The 19127-nt window shown below is 41.7% G+C and overlaps 1 long non-coding RNA gene across 1 annotated transcript; it reads right to left on the bottom strand.

The window, feature by feature from the left end:
- Positions 1 to 2406: 2406 nt before the first annotated feature.
- LOC130597578 (uncharacterized) lies at positions 2407 to 8629 on the bottom strand. Its single transcript, XR_008971809.1, has 3 exons — positions 8469 to 8629; positions 3138 to 3316; positions 2407 to 2696 (listed from the first exon to the last, which is right to left on the bottom strand). It is a non-coding gene; the product is annotated as an uncharacterized LOC130597578 (long non-coding RNA).
- Positions 8630 to 19127: the final 10498 nt, after the last annotated feature.

Below are 19127 nucleotides of genomic sequence, written 5' to 3' on the forward strand. Positions count from 1 at the left end.
GGATTTCCCCTTAGTGAAGCCATGCTGGCTGTCACCAAGCACCTTGTTGTTTTTCATGTGCCTTAGCATGCCTTCCAGGATAATCTGCTCCAAGATTTTGCCAGGCACAGAGGTGAGACTGACTGGTCTGTAATTCCCTGTATCATCCATTTTCCCCTTCTTGAAAATGGGGGTTATATTTCCCTTTTTCCAGGTGTCGGGAACTTCACCTGACTGCCATGAGTTTTCAAATGTGATGGACAGTGGCTTAGCAACTTCATTCGCCAGCTCCTTCAGGACCCACAGATGGATTTCATCAGGTCCCATGGACTTGTGCACGTTCAGGTTCTTAAGATGGTCTCGAACCAAATCCCCTTCTACAGTGGGCCTAAGGTCTTCACTGATTGCTTCTTAACCTGCCTGAGGAGGTTCACACCCCAAAAGGTTCATCTTTCTCCCTACCTAGCTAGCCAGAAAGAGGTAACCCAGGGTAATGCCATGTTAACACCTGGAAAGGCTTGGAAGTATGCTCTACAGTTTAATATTATTATATACCTTAACAGAGTCATGTGGGGAATGTTCTCAGAAGGATCCTCACAAAAAACCCTCCTTCTGCTTGCTGGTGTCTCCTGAATTCATTCCAACTTCAGGGTGAGATGCTGTCTGAATTAGTGGATATATATAAGGAATCATAAGAACAAAGAGAGGGACAACCCAATGCTTTGTTTAATTACTGCACTGCACAGGTGTTACAGTTGATTAGAAAGGTGAACTTCAGTCCAATATTTAAATTGTTCATTGTTTACCAGGAAAGAGCCAAACTCTCTTTCCTTCCCTTCAAAGGCAAGGCAGCCTACTGAGCATTTGTAAAATATCTTTCTTTTTCTCTTTTAGTCCTTCTTGTAGATACTCCTTGATAATACTATGGTAAATTCATAGTTTTTCAAACCTCACATCAAGGGGATTCTGTCATTCACTTTGCAGTTGCTGAAGGTGCTGAGCAATGCATTTGTCAGAGACTTCTTGAGGTCCCAGTGTGCCATTTTCCATTCTCATTCTTTTTAAAGATTTCCTGAAATCTCCTGCCTCCTGTCCACTTCCCTCTCAAGAACTCCCTGCCCTTTTTCCTAGAATCCCAGTCTAGTATCCTTAATTTTTAACTCCTTGCCAAAGTTTCTGTATGTGTTCTAGGTGGTTCTTTCTTACCCTCATTCCCACAGAAAGTACTTCCATTCCCTACTTTCATGTTTGCATTTCTCTTTTCCGACTTCCCTCAAACATTTTTTTTTTCTTTTTTTTTTTTTTTAGGTCATTCAGGATGCTGATGTTTAAAAACTGCACAGTACACATCAACAGGGAGATGATGAAACTACTATTCCTCTGGAAGGTGTTACTGGCTGGCAAAACCTGAGACATCCATCTGCCTTCAGTTACAAAGGCACTTGAAGCTGCTGGGTATCTGACCGCAATGTCAGATATCCACAGAATCCAAATTTTTCTATATTTCTATCATTTTCTCCTCCAGCTTCCATTGATCCCAGTAGCTGCTTAGGGGTTGAACTCAAAAGTTCTGTTACATTATATACAACAGAGGAATAAGAGCACATAGGTAGGAGACCAGCTTTGCTAAGTCAGCAAAATCATTGAAACTTGAGAACGTTAGAAAGTTCTTAACAGACAAGGGATACATAATCTGACACAGATGCCAAAACAACCCTCACCCAACCCCCTCATTGTTAGTTGCTCCAAGTAACTAAGTCTGATTTTTGGGGAGATGTTAGCTTTAAATCTAAACAGAATAGTAGTACTTGTAATTTTGTATGCCCAGATATCCCCTTTATGTACTTGGTGCTTCTTAAAATAAGTTTAACAATACTCCTTACAAAAAGTATGCCCTAACATGTAAAAGCTGATAGATGTATGAATTAATTCTGATGTCTTATTGAAGGCTATGCAACATTCATGGACGTTGGTCTGTCCTCTTCCATTATATTTAAGGAAACGTATGTGACTAATAATAGTTACTATTTTTTTTGAGATTCTTCTTTCTATTTTCTAAATTGAACCAAACCACCTGTTTGGTGGGTGTCAGATTATTATTTTTGTGACTTGTTGTTTGGACTGAAGCTGGGCTTTGGACTGACTGTACAGTGTGGCATTCTTATCTGACATTCAGGTTTGTAGCGTGGTGTTACTGTGAACACCCATTATGGATAATTATCTGTGTGAGAAGGAATCAATAATGATTGTGATTCGAGTGTAAGCATCTTAACTGGCAGTTAAAGAATAGACTGTATAGAAGTCTTGCAATTAGGAATGAACAGGTGGAGAAAGTTAGTTAATGTAAACTTGTGCTCTCACTTGTACAGCATATCTTTTCCTTTTGGCTTCCATGTCCATTTTGAAGTCAAACTCCAGTCAGAAGGAAATGTTTAGTGCATTTACTGACCCCCCTAGCCATCAGAGGAAAAGTTTACCATGTTCGTCCTGAAAAGCCCCATGTCAGCACAATTACAGATATGCCAGGTGCCAAACACTAGTGCCCCTGGCAAGGGCAGGCCAGGCAAAAACGAGTAGAACTGGATCTGGTAGCATCAGCTCTTCCTATGCATTCCTGCTTCTGTGTCCCTGCCTCATCTGTCATATGTGGGAAAAGTACCACTTTTATCATCAATGCTCTCCAAAGCGCAGATTTTTTTTAAATTTTGTGAATATTCCTGTGAGTAAAATTCAATTGCTGGATGGGTTTTGGTAAATAAACACAGAACAACCATGAATGCTGCTCAAGCGAACTAAAGCAATACTGCTGGGAAGTGTTTGGTTTAGTAGTGGGGTGTTTTAATGCTCAGTACTTCAAGAAAGCAACTAAGACATAAACTCTTAGGCCTGGTAAGAGTTGGTGTACTTCTGAACCATCAGGGAAGTTAATTGGTTACGTATTAACTGCAGTCCCAAGTATACAGACTGTTAATGCCCAAGAGACATGTTTCATTTCCCTTATACAAAGCATTCTTTCTGCTCTCACACGAACAGCTCCCATGTCCATGCTGTAGCGTTTATAGTTGCATTAGGATGACTATATGCACTGGACTAAAACTACATAACATTTATTCAGAGTGACAAAATGGCAATACCAGATACTCTTCCCCCCTTTTCACCTTGGTTCCTGTTGTGATATTCAGCAGAGCACCTATCAAAACCAGCTGGACAATCAAAAGGTTTTAGTGGCATCAGTATCTTGACAGACATCCTTAAGGTATTTCTGTTAAATTGCTATTGGTTTCTTCAAGCTAATCATTCTTCTTTAAATCTGAAAAGTTCTGTCATTGGAAAAACACTGAAAAGAAAAAGGAACAAAAAAAGTTTCTTAAATCTTACTTGCAAACCCTAATGAGAAAAGAAAAAAATAGAAATCTGTCATCTCATTCAGAAGAAAGAAAAAAATGCTAGTTTTTTTTTAAGTGAAATAAATGCTTTCCCTAAACATGATCGCAGTTGACAAAATGCTGAATGTTTAGGTGGCAATTATAGCTCTTTCAGAGACTGTCAAATCTTGTCACAACACATGTTATAAATGAGGACAGATTTAGACATCCTTTCTGACAGTTATGTGTGGGATGTGGATGGTTGGCAGTTAAATTTCAAATGCAGGGAAATTTTCCTTCCAATAGATCTTTGCTTGTTTATTAAGAGGGAGTTACCGTGCACTGAATCTTGTATCTACCATGTGCAGCTTTTCTTCCGTACAGCATTTGACATTTCACTTTAACTTTCTTTGTGACAGCCATCTGAACACTGTTTTGGGTAAAAAGTAGCCTACGGTGCTCTGGAGATGCATGCAATTTTCAAAGCTCTTGATGTTTTCATAGTGAGATTAGAGCAGGAAATGTGTCATATTATACATAGATGGGTAGAGAGCAAGAAAGCAAATAACAGAAACTGCGACAATACTGATTGAAGGGAGCAGCTTCATAATGCACACAGAAAGTGGGATAATGCACTAGCCCACATTCATCACAAGACATGTAAAATGTTGATGAAGTATTAGTAATAACAAAGTGGGTTGTAAAGCACAGTTCATGTGATGATAAACTATTCAGGTGTCACTAAAGGCTAAACCTCACATTGATTTCAAACTGTTTCTGATGTGGCCAAATGGCATGGGGAGAAGAGAGAAAAGAGGAATCATACTGCCATGAGCAAGAATCCTGTCTAGGTCAGACAGAACATTTTTGGAAGCTCTGGCAGCAAGCATGCTGAAACAGCCTTAATATCACTTTTGATGAGTGGAGCATAAGCCTGACTGCAGCAGCCTCAATCTGCTACCCAGCACAGTGACAAGCTTTGCATTCACCCTTTCTGCAAAGGTCAGTGCAAAGGTGGGAAGGACAGCATCTCCCAGTCAGATTATGTCCAGCATACACTGCATTATATACAGTAGTGGAGAGAAGGGAGCTGTAGCTCCTTTAGTCCCTGCTCCAAGTTTTAATAATCCTTTCAAGCTCTTGGAAGTATCTCCTCCCGGAAGAAACTGGTAAGAGGAAAAAACAAAAATTGTTCAGCTATTTCATAGTCTACTTACACTTCCATATAACATGTTACAGACTTTTATGAATGGTGGTGTATAAAATCCCAGTGAATTAGGTAAGTGTTATGCTAGCATTTCACGGAGCTTTTGAAGAAGGAATGTCTATGATATCAGGACCTTGCGACTTCTACTTAGCTATAGTAGCAGCCAAACATAACAGAATTATTTGCGTTTACTGTTAAGCAGATATTTGAGTAGTTTGCTGGACCGGGATCAAAGTGCTCATTGCATTGGAGGACTGAACCCATAAACTGGAACACTGTGGGCAGCTATACGTTTTGCAGAGCTGAAGTTTTTGTACTTTCTATTTTTCTAAGAGTGACAGTGTTATGTAACTTGCATATAGATGTGTTCATTCCTAAGGATCAAAAAATATTCAGAAATATTTGTGAAATTCCATCTCGAGTAGTACAGCTTAAGTCCTTGAATTCTGAATGGGTATCTCTTATGTTTCTGTCTGGACACAGACCATTCACTTCGCCCTAATGACATGCTTCCAAATAAATGCTTGCTATTTCACAAATGTGAAAATAAATTTACTGTTTCAATGTTCCAGGACATTGGCATTTATTGGCTCATTTGGGAAAACAACAAACTCACGTGGGTTATTTATACTCTATTTGAATACTGTTTGGAAAACAGGTACCAGCATCTCACATCTCAGTGCTCTTCATGAACAGGGCTATATATTCCCAGGCATCTTCCCTTCTATTCCCTTGTATGAAAAAATCTTAAGGGGTAGAAGATTACAGGAAATCTCAAGTATACGTAATTAATTTCCCGATAAATTACTAAAATGTAACATAGACTCATATATTGACAATTTTTTAATTATTTGCTCAGTTCCTTACTGAGCTTTCATGTCTCTTCTTGAATTTAGAGGTTGATTCACTATCTATGAATAAATTCTACCCAACAGCATTTCTCCTTCTCAATCATTTAACCAATAAACTTTGTTGGTAATGAAATATTACCAAATGTTTGTCTATTTGAGAAGTATTTTTATAAACATAAGGAAATGTCATATTTGTGTGTATGCATCCAGAATAAAAAAAAGAATTAGCTACTTCAGAAATAATGTTATTAGTTTATTATGGGAGTACACTATCTAATTTACAACTTGAGGCAGTAATTCTGATTGTAATGGAGCCTATCAGAAAATTAGAGGCAACAACACTTTCAGCCCTTTTTAGTGTCTGAAAACTAAAATTATAATTGTCTGAGCTTTCCTCAGACTTATTCTCCTACCTGTATTCACATATTTCTAATTATGGGAATAAAAAGAGAGACATCCCCCTTAAGAATAAAATGAGCCATATATTCTCAGATAGTATTTGTAAGGGTACCGTTGACTGAACTTAAGAAAAATCAAAATGCAACAGCATATGCTGGGCTGCAGCAAAAGGAGTGTGTCCGGCAGCTTGAGGGAGGTGATTCTCCCTCTCTACTCTGCTCTTGGAAGACCTCACCTGCAGTACTGCATTTATCTCTTGGGCCCTCAACACAGGAGGCATGTACACCTGTTGGAGCAAGTCCAGAGAAGGTCACGGAGCTGTGAAAGACAGCTGGGAGAGTTGGGGTTGTTCAGCTAGGAGAAGAGAAGGCTCCAGGGAGACCTTAGAGCAGCTTCTAATGCTTAAAGAGGGCCTGCAAGGAATCTGGAGAGGGACTTTTTTAGAAGGGAATGTAGTGATAGGACAAGGGGCAATGGCTTTAAACTGACAAAGGGGAGATTTAGATTAGATATTAGGAAGAGATTCTTTCCTGTGAGGGTGGTGTGGCACTGCACAGGTTGCCCAGAAAAGCTGTGCCTATCTCATCCCTGTAAGCGCTTAAGGCCAGACTGGATGGGGCTTTGAGCAACCTGGTCTCTTCAGGGTACAACACACTGCATGAAAGCTTTCAGAAACTGGGCATTTGTGCAGTAGATCGAGTATGTGTGACTTCTACAAAGTTATTCAGCCGCCTGCAAAAGAAAGGTAGGCTGATAAAAATTAAACATGGCCTCAGTATTTCCTGAATTTGTTTGGCTGAGAGATAATAATTTTGGCAAAAGTTCAGAAAGAAAAGAATGAAACACAGTAGAGTACAGAAAAAAATTAAAGCGGAATATTTAAAATAGGCCAATTACTAATGGGATTTTTTGTCTGTAAAAGACACCCCCTGTTAATTCCCATTTCTGACTTTCCCCTGAAATCATTTTGGCCACTCTCAGAACTGTCAGGAGCCTATCAATGTCTCTGAATCGAATGCATGAGTGTTGTCAGTTTCCACTTCATTCTATAGTGTTAAAAAGCAAATCAGTGCAATTTTAGAAGGAGTATCCATTTGATAATCTTGAACACAATACAATGCCTGGATGGCATAAAGTTAATATATGAATATTAACTTTTAAAATCTGTAATTTATGTAAGACTAGACATGTCTCTGCTTGGTGGTAGTCTGTAAACGAGATGGGCTATTTTCTGTCAACTCTACTGATAAAAATTCCTGTAAGACTTCATGTAATAAAAAGAAACCTTGTAAAGAGTGAATAAAAGACAGCAGACACCTATGGTGGGATCTATCTCACCAAATTTTTGGCACCTACATTTGAATGAAGATAGAGTTGTTTTCTTGAGGTATTTCTCTCTATTGCCTGAGCAGGGAACTGAGGGTAATGCAGTCCACTAAGTTAGGGCAAATGAGTTTCATTTCTGGTGTGAAAGCAGGATGCCAATACAGATTGCTGTTTGTAGGATGCATCTGTTGGAGGATGCTGATACAGTGTGAAAAGAGAAAGAAACGTTTTTGGTATTTATTGGAGAAGTAAAGGCTTGATGCTGCAGACACCGAGGCTCTGTGACTCCCATTGGCTTGGAGAAGTAGTGATGGTGCTTTGTACCTCACACTACTACAAGTTTAGCATGTTGCCTTCCTCCTGTGTGCTGAGTGCCTGCTGCAAGGTGCTGAGCAGCCTCAAACCTCATTAAAGTCGTTGGATAGAGCCCTTAGCTATCTCAAGAGATGAAGCTGCACTATTTATACTCTAGGAACATATGTATACTGTACTATTAGTGCTAATATTTTTGTCAGAACACTTTTTTAAAGAAAAATGTGAGAACATTTGTGGGCAGTAATCACAAAACAGGGTTGACAGCTCCTTCCTTCTCTTACTCAGTCACAAACATTTTTCCTTTCAACAGATTATGAAATGTAAATGGAACTGGTCATCTTCAGAAACTAGTGTGATTTGGTTGATAATACGTGAATACCGAAAGGGAACTGACAAGGTTATAACCAAATAGAAACTGATACTAGCAGGGTGCCTGCGGCCCCGACTTGAATTGAAAGAGGAGCTACACAGCCTGACAGTAGTACCTGTAAGCAGGGAGTGCATACTGCATTCACATACTTCTCCAAAGGGGACTAAGCCACTCTCTTCCATTGCCACCTGCCTAGCAGTTCTATGTCAATTTTTATTTCACCAATAGCCTTCCATAGTCACGGAAGTCAATCAATAATGAGGAATACATATTTAATGTTAATACCAAATGTTATTACAAAACTATCCTAGGTCTGTGTAATGACCTGTTTAAAAGTGGAGCAGCCATGACAATGGAACCTATTTTTAAGATAGATGAGACAACAGAAACATCTACAGCACATATCATCTATCCTAGCTGGAAAAGCCAAGACCAAATCAACAATAACCCTTCCTCAGGGCTGAGACCTGTGCAGGAAAAGCTCTCTTTCCACACACACCATGCTTCATACCCCCTGATACTAAGCCATGGGATCTCAGGCAAGAAAATCTACTGGATATTGAAATTTCAGAACAAGAAGTATGAAATTACAGGAAGGAATAATAATGTCACTAAATTGTTTTGTCGCCCAGAAAATTACTTGCTCAGATACTCACATAGAGCTGTTTGTTGCACTTGATCATCAATGAATCATCATCAGGCCCAAGCTGCCTGCATCAATCTTATCAACAGATAGTGTAGTAACTTGTGCACGTTCTCCATCTCTGTCATCTCTACAGAGCGTGGGATAAGAAAAAAAGATAAAGCAGAAAGCTCAAACATATCCTACCTGATGAATCACTGTAGTGAGGAAGATTTGTGTAATTACAAGCTCACTCATTCATTCAGAATAACATTACCTGCTAATGCAGTAATAAGTGCATGATAAAACCAGACAAAATCCACCTGAACAAGGTTTAATGACTCCTGGTCAAGTTTAATGACAAGGTGTTCCCCAGAGAGTTCCTCTTCTCAGCTTAAACATAGCTTGTTTTTAAAAGAGCAGCTCAGTTAGGAACTGCAGAAATTGACCTGTAATATTCTTTACCTTCTAACAATGATTATGAGCAACAATAGAGATACAGCAAGTGCACAGGCCAGGCATTTTATTTTTGTAATTACTAAGTACTTTTACAAAGACTAATGCATCTGGAATTTTGTAAGCTAGATATATTTATGATCTGTGGGCAGTTCTCAATATAGTTATGATCTATCCTTGTATAGATAAATCCATTTTCTATTCAGGGTAAGTGAAGGAATACTTTCATGCTTGCTAACTTAGTAATGGCAAAGAATAGAAACCACCTTCCACATTGTGGATCAGCATGACAAGGCTGAAAAAGGTGCTCCATCCTGTAAGCCAAGATTTGTACAATGAGGTTTGAATACAAATGCACTCCTTTGGTGGACCTGTACAGCGTGTGCCAGGAAGAAACAAGGACATCAGAAAATCAAGGAGACAGAAAGAAAACACCTGGAATATGTAAACATGGCACAGAACAACAGAACTTGCTGCTTGGCCTGAGCAAGACTCTGGATAATACAGTCGCTGGAGTCTACTGTCAGATGACTTTGGGAAAGACACATGGTTCAGAATGAGCAAAGGACAAGGTCAGCGGTCAGAGCAGGATTAGGACACGTGAGAGGACACCTGGACCAGTATAATGTGACATACCAATGTCTTCAAAGCAATGTTGAGAAAATTTGGCACCTCAGCTGCAGAAAGAAATGGAAGAAAAGGATCCAGACTGCAACAGCCAAAGGTGTTTAGGATCAGGACAGAAGAGGATTCGGGATCAAGAGTGAAGGGCAATACAGGAAAACAAGAACAGGGCTCAGCTCCATCTCCAGTTAGTCCAAAGCCAATGGGAAATCTTTCAACAGACATCCAAGGCTTGGATCTCCTTTGTATGTGAGCGTTTGCCAGTTCTGCACAATTCACCACAGCATTATAGGCATTTAAAAACATTTGCTTTATGTGAGTGAAAGACCCAGTCTGGAGGCACAGTGCTGTGTCAGGGCAGTAGTGTGCAGGCTTGGCGTTATGTCTGGTCACTCATTTCAGAACTTACTGTGTTTGAGGAATCAAGATATGTTTATATTCTCTGCATACAAGTAGGTCAGGACCAAAACCCACTTGACTCTATTACGTTTCTGAGAAATACCCCACAAATTTCCAAATATTGGCTAACCACTGGAACTATAAAAAAGAGGTAATAACATGTTTAATTTTAACAACCTGAATAGTCCTATCGAATGTAGATATGTGAACACATTCCTGAAAGCCCAGGCACCGAAAAAGCTAATCGTACATTAATTATTTACAGTGTGAAGGAGATAGATTTTAATAACACATTTAAACATATCTAAAACTATTCTTTTTTTTCAATGTTAGTACAAAAAAACCCTATTAACTTTAAAATGTTGGCATCTGTGTTGATTTATTTAGATTGCCTACTTCTGTAGCAGTTAAGTGGTTATTTACAAATTGTGTAAAACTGTCTGATCAGCTAAACCACTGATCTTTTTTCAGGTAAAAAGCAACTGCTTTCTGTAAACAAAATCAACAATTATGCCCAATTTGAAACATGTGAAATTATAATGTTAATGAGCCAATGTGCATGATACTAAAAGGCCACTAGTCTTACCCACAAGAAGACTTTAGTTAGTTCTCAGTCAAATTAACAGACGTGGCAAGTAAGTTACCCCCCTTCCTGAAACCTAATGTTGATGTTTTTCTTACAGAAGACAAATCTTAACATTTTAAAGGAGGAAGTTATGCAAACATTCTTAATAAAATGCAAATAATTGCTATGGCAGATACCCTTATAAGCATTAATACATCTATAAAGCATACATAGAGAATTGCACAACACTGGTTAAAGTGTTGTATTTTTTAGGTACATGGTGCATGGCTAACCTGTGCAACTTTCTAGGTATCTACATTAAAAAAGTGATCTGAAGCATTGCAAGGATCTAGTCCTATAAGGTGACAAATGAGAGGCAGCTGGTACTGATTTCTAAAGAGGAGCACAGCACGTCTATAACTTCCCTGAATAGGAAGATAAAAAGCAGAGCCATGAGTTCACAGAATCACAGGGTTGAAAAGTACCTTAAGATCGTTTAGTTCTAATCCCCCTTTCAAAACTGGACAAGAATTTAAGGAACAAACACCAGCTAAATTCTGGGGTGTTTATTCATCTTACTCAGGAAGTACGTAGCTGCCTCCTTGAACTTCAAGCTGAATTTAAGAATCATCTCTGAAAAGTAGATCTTGTCAATCTGCACTGGATGTAACTAGAAGCATAGGTGTGTTGCAAGATTACTCCAGAGAAGAATAATTGAAGCCTCTTGACTGCCAGAGATAATGAAAAGAATCTACTGCCTGGCAGTCCAGGAACAGAAATGCATCCAAAAGGACTGATTGTTTCAGCAAAGAGCTGGCACATAACATCGACTAATAGGGTAGACTTACATTTTTTTCATTCCTCAACAGTTCTCATGGCAAAGCATTACTTCCATCTTACTCAGATCTGCACGTTAACAGGCACATGTAGGCTGGAAGTCCAGTTTGGTCTTGCTAAATGTGAAGGATTATCTTCTGTTCATCTCAATGGGTTTCACTTTTTGTGAAATGATAGCTCATGAACAGAATGGGAAAGGGACATAGCTGAGTATTAATTTTAATGGTCACACAGTACAGAACATCCTAGACATTCCCTTTCAGCGAGGGGATTGCACACTGCTTGATGAGCCTTAAGTAGTGCTTGATGAACTATTATACCTCACTGCCATTTTATATCTTCAAGTAGTTTCTAGTGAAAGCGTGGAACTTCTGAAAGCCATTTTGCCACAGTATTAATGATAGTAAAATCTGTGCCAATGTGAGGAAGGTTTGCTGAATGCTACACAGTTGTGTGGTTTAATTTTTTTCAATTATTTCAATACTTTCAGTGTTTTCTGGGGTGGGGGGAATTTTTTCTCCTAGTGCTTTCATTAGGCCCTACCTTGAGTGAGGAACCATGGGGAAGACCATTTTTCTGTTCCAGCATGGTTTTCAAAACCTTTTGGGGCCCTCCCAAAAATTAGCTTAGTGATCTTCTGTGTGATAAATGTGCAAGCTTTTGCCATTAAAAAAATCCAGTTATTGTAAATTACTGGTATGTGAACAGCATCATACAGCAGCAGACCCCAGTTCACAGTGTGGCAGAGATGAAGCTAGAAGGGTGACTCAAGTCTCTTTTTAGGGATAAAAATGCTTTAAGGATTGCAGCACCTCATCTCAGGTTTTATAAATTACAAGTTATAATGCAGGCATATTACTTTCTCTTCTCACCCCCATGACTTTCGATAAGTGTTTGTAACAACTCAGAAAGGCAATGAGAATATAGAGAATGCTACATTTGAAAGAGCTACATATATTCACTGCAGCAAATCAGTCAAGTCTATAAATCATATTTTGATCAGCAGAATTAAGAGTAGATAATGTAGTAATGCTATCGCAGTAGCAGATCTCACAAAAGCAAGATAAAAGTTTCCTAAGTATTACCACCATACACCACTTCATTATATTATTAGCACTGAGTGGAAGTGAGTAGGGGCAAGCACAGTAGTAACAAAACCACATGGCTGTCTCAGAGATGCCTGTTATTTTCCAGTATAAATTCAGGAATTCCCAGCGTAGCATTGGAACAGTGACTAGCCTTTTAGAATGTAATTGTGATGCCAATGCCTCCTTCAAGTAGACAGAGGACGAGAGTACATAATGAAACAAAAGTATGCATCAGTTTGAAGGGTATTGATCTGTCAGAGAAACCGTGCAGTGTGATTTCATTAGCCTATTTGGACCTAGATGTATCTGTCACACGGCACTCCATGACTTAACATCTAGCAATCCCATTGAAACTGATTTCCGCACTAGAACACAAACCAAAACAATATGATGAGATTCCTCTCCAAGTTGAAACACACACAGACACAGTTTTGTTTCTAATTTTGAGAAGTGACATTTATTTTGAGGGTCACAAAACCCACTGCTTACCACAGTTGACTTTTTATCTGTTGCATCCCTTGAGCAATAAATGACATTCAGGCCCAAATTCAAAACCACTTTCTTTAGCTGCCAGCTGTACCTTTTATACTTAACTAGTTCTTCAGCAGTCTTGGAAAGACCAATTTTAAACATTTGTTTCAGAGAAGCTAACATCTGAAACCAATACGGTGGAAAGAATAATCAATCTTAAAATATAAAAATAAAATTAAAAAGAGTAAAACAGCTTGAAACTTCTATGATAAGTGAAATACATAAAAATACAAATGTAAATTCCAAAGCCTTTAGATGGAATTTAGCTAATGCCTTTTTTTTTAAATTACTTATATTTCCAAGAACTGAACTGCTTTGAGACTAACCTTTACCTGGAACGAGAGAAATAAAAGGAGACACTCCTTCCTCTCCCAAGTAATAAAAAAAATCTATCCATAAATTTAGGTTAGAGATAAACATAGTTAAGATAGGTTCCATAGACTAAAGGGCTTCATAGACCATACAAAACAGCAGTGGGAAAAGGGAATCCTGAAGACCGTTAATCTTTACCAGAGACCTAATGTGGGTTCAGAAAGACGGGCAACCTCCAGCTGAATATAGTAAGAGATATCAAGGCCGGTAAGTCGAGGGGAAAGAAGCACTTACAACAGTGTGCAGTCACCTCGGGATGTCACAGCCCCAGGCACAGTAACACCCACCCCGCAAGGGCCACGCAGCAGCTCCTACCCGTTCTCCCTGCGGGGAAAGCCGGAGGCCGGGTGAAGGCAGCGGCGGTGCCCTCCCAGATGCGTGTCCTCACCGCACCCCGCCGGGCTCCGCTCACCGCTCCCTGGGCTAGCGGGGAGCAGGGTGAGGGGCAGGTGCATCCCCTCCCCTGAAGGAGGGCAGCGGAACCAGTGCAAGGGGTGAAAACAACCGAGCGGCTCCTCCGCAACCGGCCAACACCAGCCCCCGAGGAGCGGCGGTGAAAGCCCGGTAGAGCCTCGGTGAGGCCCTTTCCGGGCACCGCGGCCGCGCTCCCGCCGCTACAGACAGAGCCATAGCCAGGTGGGAAGCAGGGCCCAGCGCGGGGGTCCCCATCAGCGAACCCCGACGCTGCCCGACCCCACCCGCTCCGGGCAGCCGGGCCGGGGGAACCGCGGTCTCGTGCCCGAAGCGCCTTCCTACCCCTCTGTCCGGGCAAGGCGCCCCTTCAGCGCTATCCCCGCGGTGGCGTGGCGCTACACGGCCCGCCCAGCCCCCAGCGGCCGCGGCGGGGACCGCGGCACAGCAGAGCCGAACCCAGCGGCCTCCCCCCGCCGCGCCGGGCGGCTATTTTTAGTAAATCCTCCCCGCGTCGCCACGGGTTGCCGCGAACGCAGCGCGCAGCTCCTCTCCAGCTGCCGCCGCCCCGCCCTCCGCGCACGGCACACGCTCGCCCGCCGCCGGCGAGATGGCCAGCTAATCCCCGAGGCAGCAGTAGCAGCAGGCGCCGCAACTTTCCCTCCCCGCTCCGATCCTGCCCCGCCGCGCCGGTGGAAGATGGCAGTTGGGGGAAGGATTGGAAGTTGCAGCCCGCGAGCGAAGAGATAAGGCGGAAGGAGGCGCAGGAAAGTGAGTGGCACCGGCCCTGAGTTCTGCCCGGTCCCCGGCCGTTGTCTGTGACCTGCTGGGGTGGGGTTTTGGGAGACCTTTGGAAGGGTTTGGGTAAGTTGGGCCGTGTCAGGGCGGGCAAGGTGGTGGTGTGGTGTTTCGTGTCGTGTGGGAACAGTCTCCCCCCCCCCCCCTTTCCCCCCTCCGGCAAGTTTCGCTTCGCAGGAGCGTGAGTGGAAAAGGAGTTTTCTGGGCGTCTGCTCTGTCTGCCTGGTGCGTGCGCGCCGTACTTGGCCCGGGAGCGGGGTTCCCTTGCCGTGTCCCCCTCCTGTGGGGTGCCGGGCCGCAGCTCCGGGCGGGCAGGGGCCGGTTGCTGGAGCCCCAGCGGGCAGGGAGAGCGCTGGAAGCTCCCCAGGGTGTGCTGGGTAGCGGGAAGCAGGGGAGGGCGCCGGGGGAGCTGCCCCCCGTCGGGACCCAACGGGAGCAGGTGGGAACGGAGCGGTCGGCAGGGTGCTCGTCAGTCAGGCACCGCCGCTGGGCTCATGTCGGAGCGGCCCGGAGCAGGCGGTGGCCGGAGGGCGGGCAGGATGCATGCCATCCCGGCAGTGGGGTAGCGTGGACAGAGTTCTGTGCAGATGCATGTTCGGTGTATGCGTCCTGGCAGGGCAGGTTCCAGGGTAGCATGGCTGGGCATCGGACGGTTGGGTGGTTTCCAGCAAGGGTACGGTTGTTTTGACTCCCATAAAATGCCTGGATTTTGATCAGAAATGGAATATAATAGCAGGCAGTAGTCATCCATGCTTATCACTGTTACAGAGAGAAAAAAACAGGTATTACGTGTAATGCACAAAGCGTGTATTCATCTTTGATAGATTTAGCCTGAGCTCACGGCAGTTTGTGTTTCTAAGTGATCCGAAGGGGTCTAAACCCACTGTTAGACTACATGAGGATTTAAGAGGGGATGAATATTTAAAAGCCTGAACAATGACAAGGAAGTAGGAAAGTGAATTGTGGAGACCTATTGACATATGAAAATGCGTGAATGTGCTTTTCTCATGCAAAAGCTGTTGAGAATCTCTGTCAGAAACAGCGCAAAACAAGTGCTGAAACAGAAACTGAGGAATTTTAAACATATTTGTCTTTCAACATTGCCAGCTTTAGTTCCTTGATGCTTTGTTTTCTGTGACAGAATAGTTTTGTGACAGTTACTCGGGATTTAATTTGCAAGCTCACAAAGGCCTGTAAGCTCTGCTGAGAACTCATGAGCAAAAGGAAAGGTATTTCACATTAATGTTTTTCAAATACCCTTCCATATCTCCCTTCTCTCGTCTCTTTTCCTCCATCCCCCCTCAGCTCCTGAGCAGCTTTCCTAGTTCTACTGAAGATAATTAAAATTATCTTTTTATTGAATGTTTCTCAATTTTTTTTCTCATGTCTGGTGCATTCCTGTATCAATGCCCTCTGCCTACATATGTTTTGTACCCAGAACGCCTACTTTGTTGAGAGACAAATGCAGGTTTGTTCTCTGTCATAATACCGGAGCAGTCTTGGAAGGCACTTCCATCCCTTCATACATTTCAGTTGCATGGTTATTTGTATAAAATAAATACCTCAATAATATATGACTCAATGATGCAAATAATACACTATTTTAACTCCTGTTTTTCATTATGAGGGCAGAGAGATGATCCAAAACATTGGGAAAAAACTTGCCATGGCCTCAGTGAAAACCTGAGATCAGTCATATTTACCTACCACTGGTCCTAACTTCATACAAATATTGAAATAACTCTCTTTTGTGTGCAAATGTCATTGTCAGTTCAGAACTCTGAAAGCGAGAAAAACACTTGGTGACCGAGTTGGTACAAGTGCAGCACCAGAGTTAGTTAAGCCTACCTAGAACACTATTCTGGGTGTCAGATTCCTTTGTATTTTGGTATCAAAGTCTACGTGAATGTGTAAAACACCCAAATATTTTCAACCTGATGTTAAAATGGCAGTTTTGAAAAGAGTAGTGTTTGTTTTTCCATTAATCTGCTTTTCCACAAATGAAGAGCAATCTACAGGGTGCAATGGGAACAGTATTTCGTAAGCTGTTGTGTATCTTCTGTTTACCACCATCTTCCTGTGCCCAGAGCAGATTAAAATGGAAAGTGAAATTGTGTCTTCACTACCGAAAGTCCCAATACATGCTTCATTTGCTGCAGTTGTTCCTATTCAAATTTTCCTGGGAATAAAAGGCAATATTATGATTCAGTGGCATGTAACATTAAAAAGAGATTCAGTTATAAAAAATATGTACTTTCTAAAAATCATTTAAAGTGGAAAATAATTTTCATTTGTTCATCTCACTACCTGAGATAGTCCCATGGAAGTTGCTGTTAAAAATGTAATTTACATCCTGAAAATACTGATCAAATTCATGTTTACCCATCATGAAAATGATATGAATGCCAGTTTGAATTACCATGAATGCAGGGGGTCATGACTAGTTGGATTAGTTAGTTTCTTAGTATTCAACTAGTGCTTGGTAGGAGAAATATAGTTTTGAAGATACTTGAATCCTGTGTGTATGAACAACTACAACCAATGAAAAATTACAGAAATGTTGAGATGTTACCTGGTCACCTCCAAAACGGTAAATTAAGCATGTATTCACCAGACTGCGTGTACTGCTATTGTTTCATGTAATCAATATTCAGATTAGATAATTTAAAGCTACTTAAGGTATGTGTATACAAACTGCAATAGACAGTACTTCTGATTTACAGTGTAGTCATAGCTGAATCATAGCTGAGAGAGGTTACTGTATCTCAGGAGTGAGTGTTTTTTCCCTTTTACAGAAGGTGTTTGAAACAGATTTGCTGAGGGTTATATGCTATGTCCTGTATGCATCTTGTTTATGTGAAATTAGTTTTCCATAGGAATTTAAGTTAATGAGTACTTACCAGTTTTCCAGGTTCTTCTAGGGTGAATAAGAAACTTTTTTTCCTGTTGCTGCATTTAAGTAGGAAGGTACATAATGCATTTGCTGGTTTGAATTAAAGATAGCTCTCATGTAAAGACAGAACATTGGACTATTCCATGAGGAAATCTGTTTGTCATGCTTCGGGCTTTCAGCAATGATTTCCAGAGAAGAAAGCTTTTTTTTTTTCTTTTTTTTTTCCCAGAGAAAGTTACATTACTGAATCACTTAAGTTTAAATTGTTTACTGAAACTGGTATGTGAGTAAGGCATATTAAAGCTATCATTACTTGATGAAATTATGTTTCATTTGCTCCTGGTTTTGAGTTTTTAGGTTAGGATTCTCTTACATGACCAACTAATCTCTCACTTATTTGATGTGGCTTACTTGGAATGAATGCATTGCGAATGAGAGTGTATGTTGGGTAAGGCTGCACTAGTGTTGACCTTTACACAAATCCAGGTAGATGACATCAACTGCTCTACCCCTGTCCATCAGTTCCATAGCCCCATCATAGAAGGCCACCAAATTGGTCAGGCAGGATTTCCCCTTAGTGAAGCCATGCTGGCTGTCACCAAGCACCTTGTTGTTTTTCACGTGCCTTAGCATGCCTTCCAGGAGAATCTGCTCCAAGATTTTGCCAGGCACAGAGGTGAGACTGACTGGTCTGTAATTCCCCAGGTCATCCATTTTCCCCTTCTTGAAAATGGGGGTTATATTTCCCTTTTTCTGGTAGTTGGGAACTTCACCTGCCTGCCATGATTTCTCAAATATGATGGCCAGCGGCTTAGCAACTTCATTCACCAGCTCCTTCAGGACCCGTGGGTGGATCTCATCAGGTCCCATAGACTTGTACATGTTCAGATTTTTAAGATGGTCTCGAACCAGATCCTCTCCTACAGTGGGCCCAAGGTCTTCAGTCTCACAGTCCCTGTGTCTGCCTTCCAAGACCTGGGTGGTTTGGTCAGAGCCTTTGCCAGTGAAGACCGAGGCAAAGAAGTCGTTCAGAACCTCAGCCTTCTCCAAATCCTGTGTAGCCAGTTCTCCCAAGAGCTTCCTCCCCAAGAACATAGGGGGCCTATGTTCTCCCTAGTCTGTTTTTTATTTGCTATGTACCTGTAGAATCCTTTCCTGTTATCTTTAATATCCCTAGCCAAATTTAATTCTAACTGGGCCTTGGCTTTCCTAACCTGCTCCCTAGCTTCCCGGACAGCATCCCTGTACTCTTCCCATGCCACCTGTCCTTGCTTCCACTTTTTATAAGCCTCTGTTTTCATCTGAATTTTCCTCATCAGCTCCTCATCCATCCAAGGAGGTCTCCTGGCCCTCCTGCTGCACTTCCTTCTAGTTGGGATGCAACACTCCTGAGCTTGTAGCAGGTGATCCTTGAATATCAACCAAGACTCTTGGGCCCCCCTGCCCTCTAGGGCTATATCCCATGGAACCTTACTAAGCAGGTTCCTGAAGAGGCCGAAGTCTGCTCTTTTGAAGTTGATATCATACTGTTGTTCTCGTGGCCTTCCACCTGTACACCTTGGTGCTACTGTTATGTCAGGTTTCCCATGGCAAGTAATTGCCACTGGTGTAAGTCTCACTCTTTTTCACTATCCTTTTCTTGCACTGTTTCTTGCAGTTTTTAGTTTGTATTGGGTGAAAGGCAAATGTCTTATAAGTGTTACCCAATGATATACACAA

Source organism: Pezoporus wallicus, unplaced genomic scaffold (assembly GCF_028554395.1).
Source record: "Pezoporus wallicus isolate ANWC-B61680 ecotype Strahan unplaced genomic scaffold, APGP_CSIRO_Pwel_v1 contig_5879, whole genome shotgun sequence".
NCBI classification, from domain to species: domain Eukaryota; kingdom Metazoa; phylum Chordata; class Aves; order Psittaciformes; family Psittacidae; genus Pezoporus; species Pezoporus wallicus.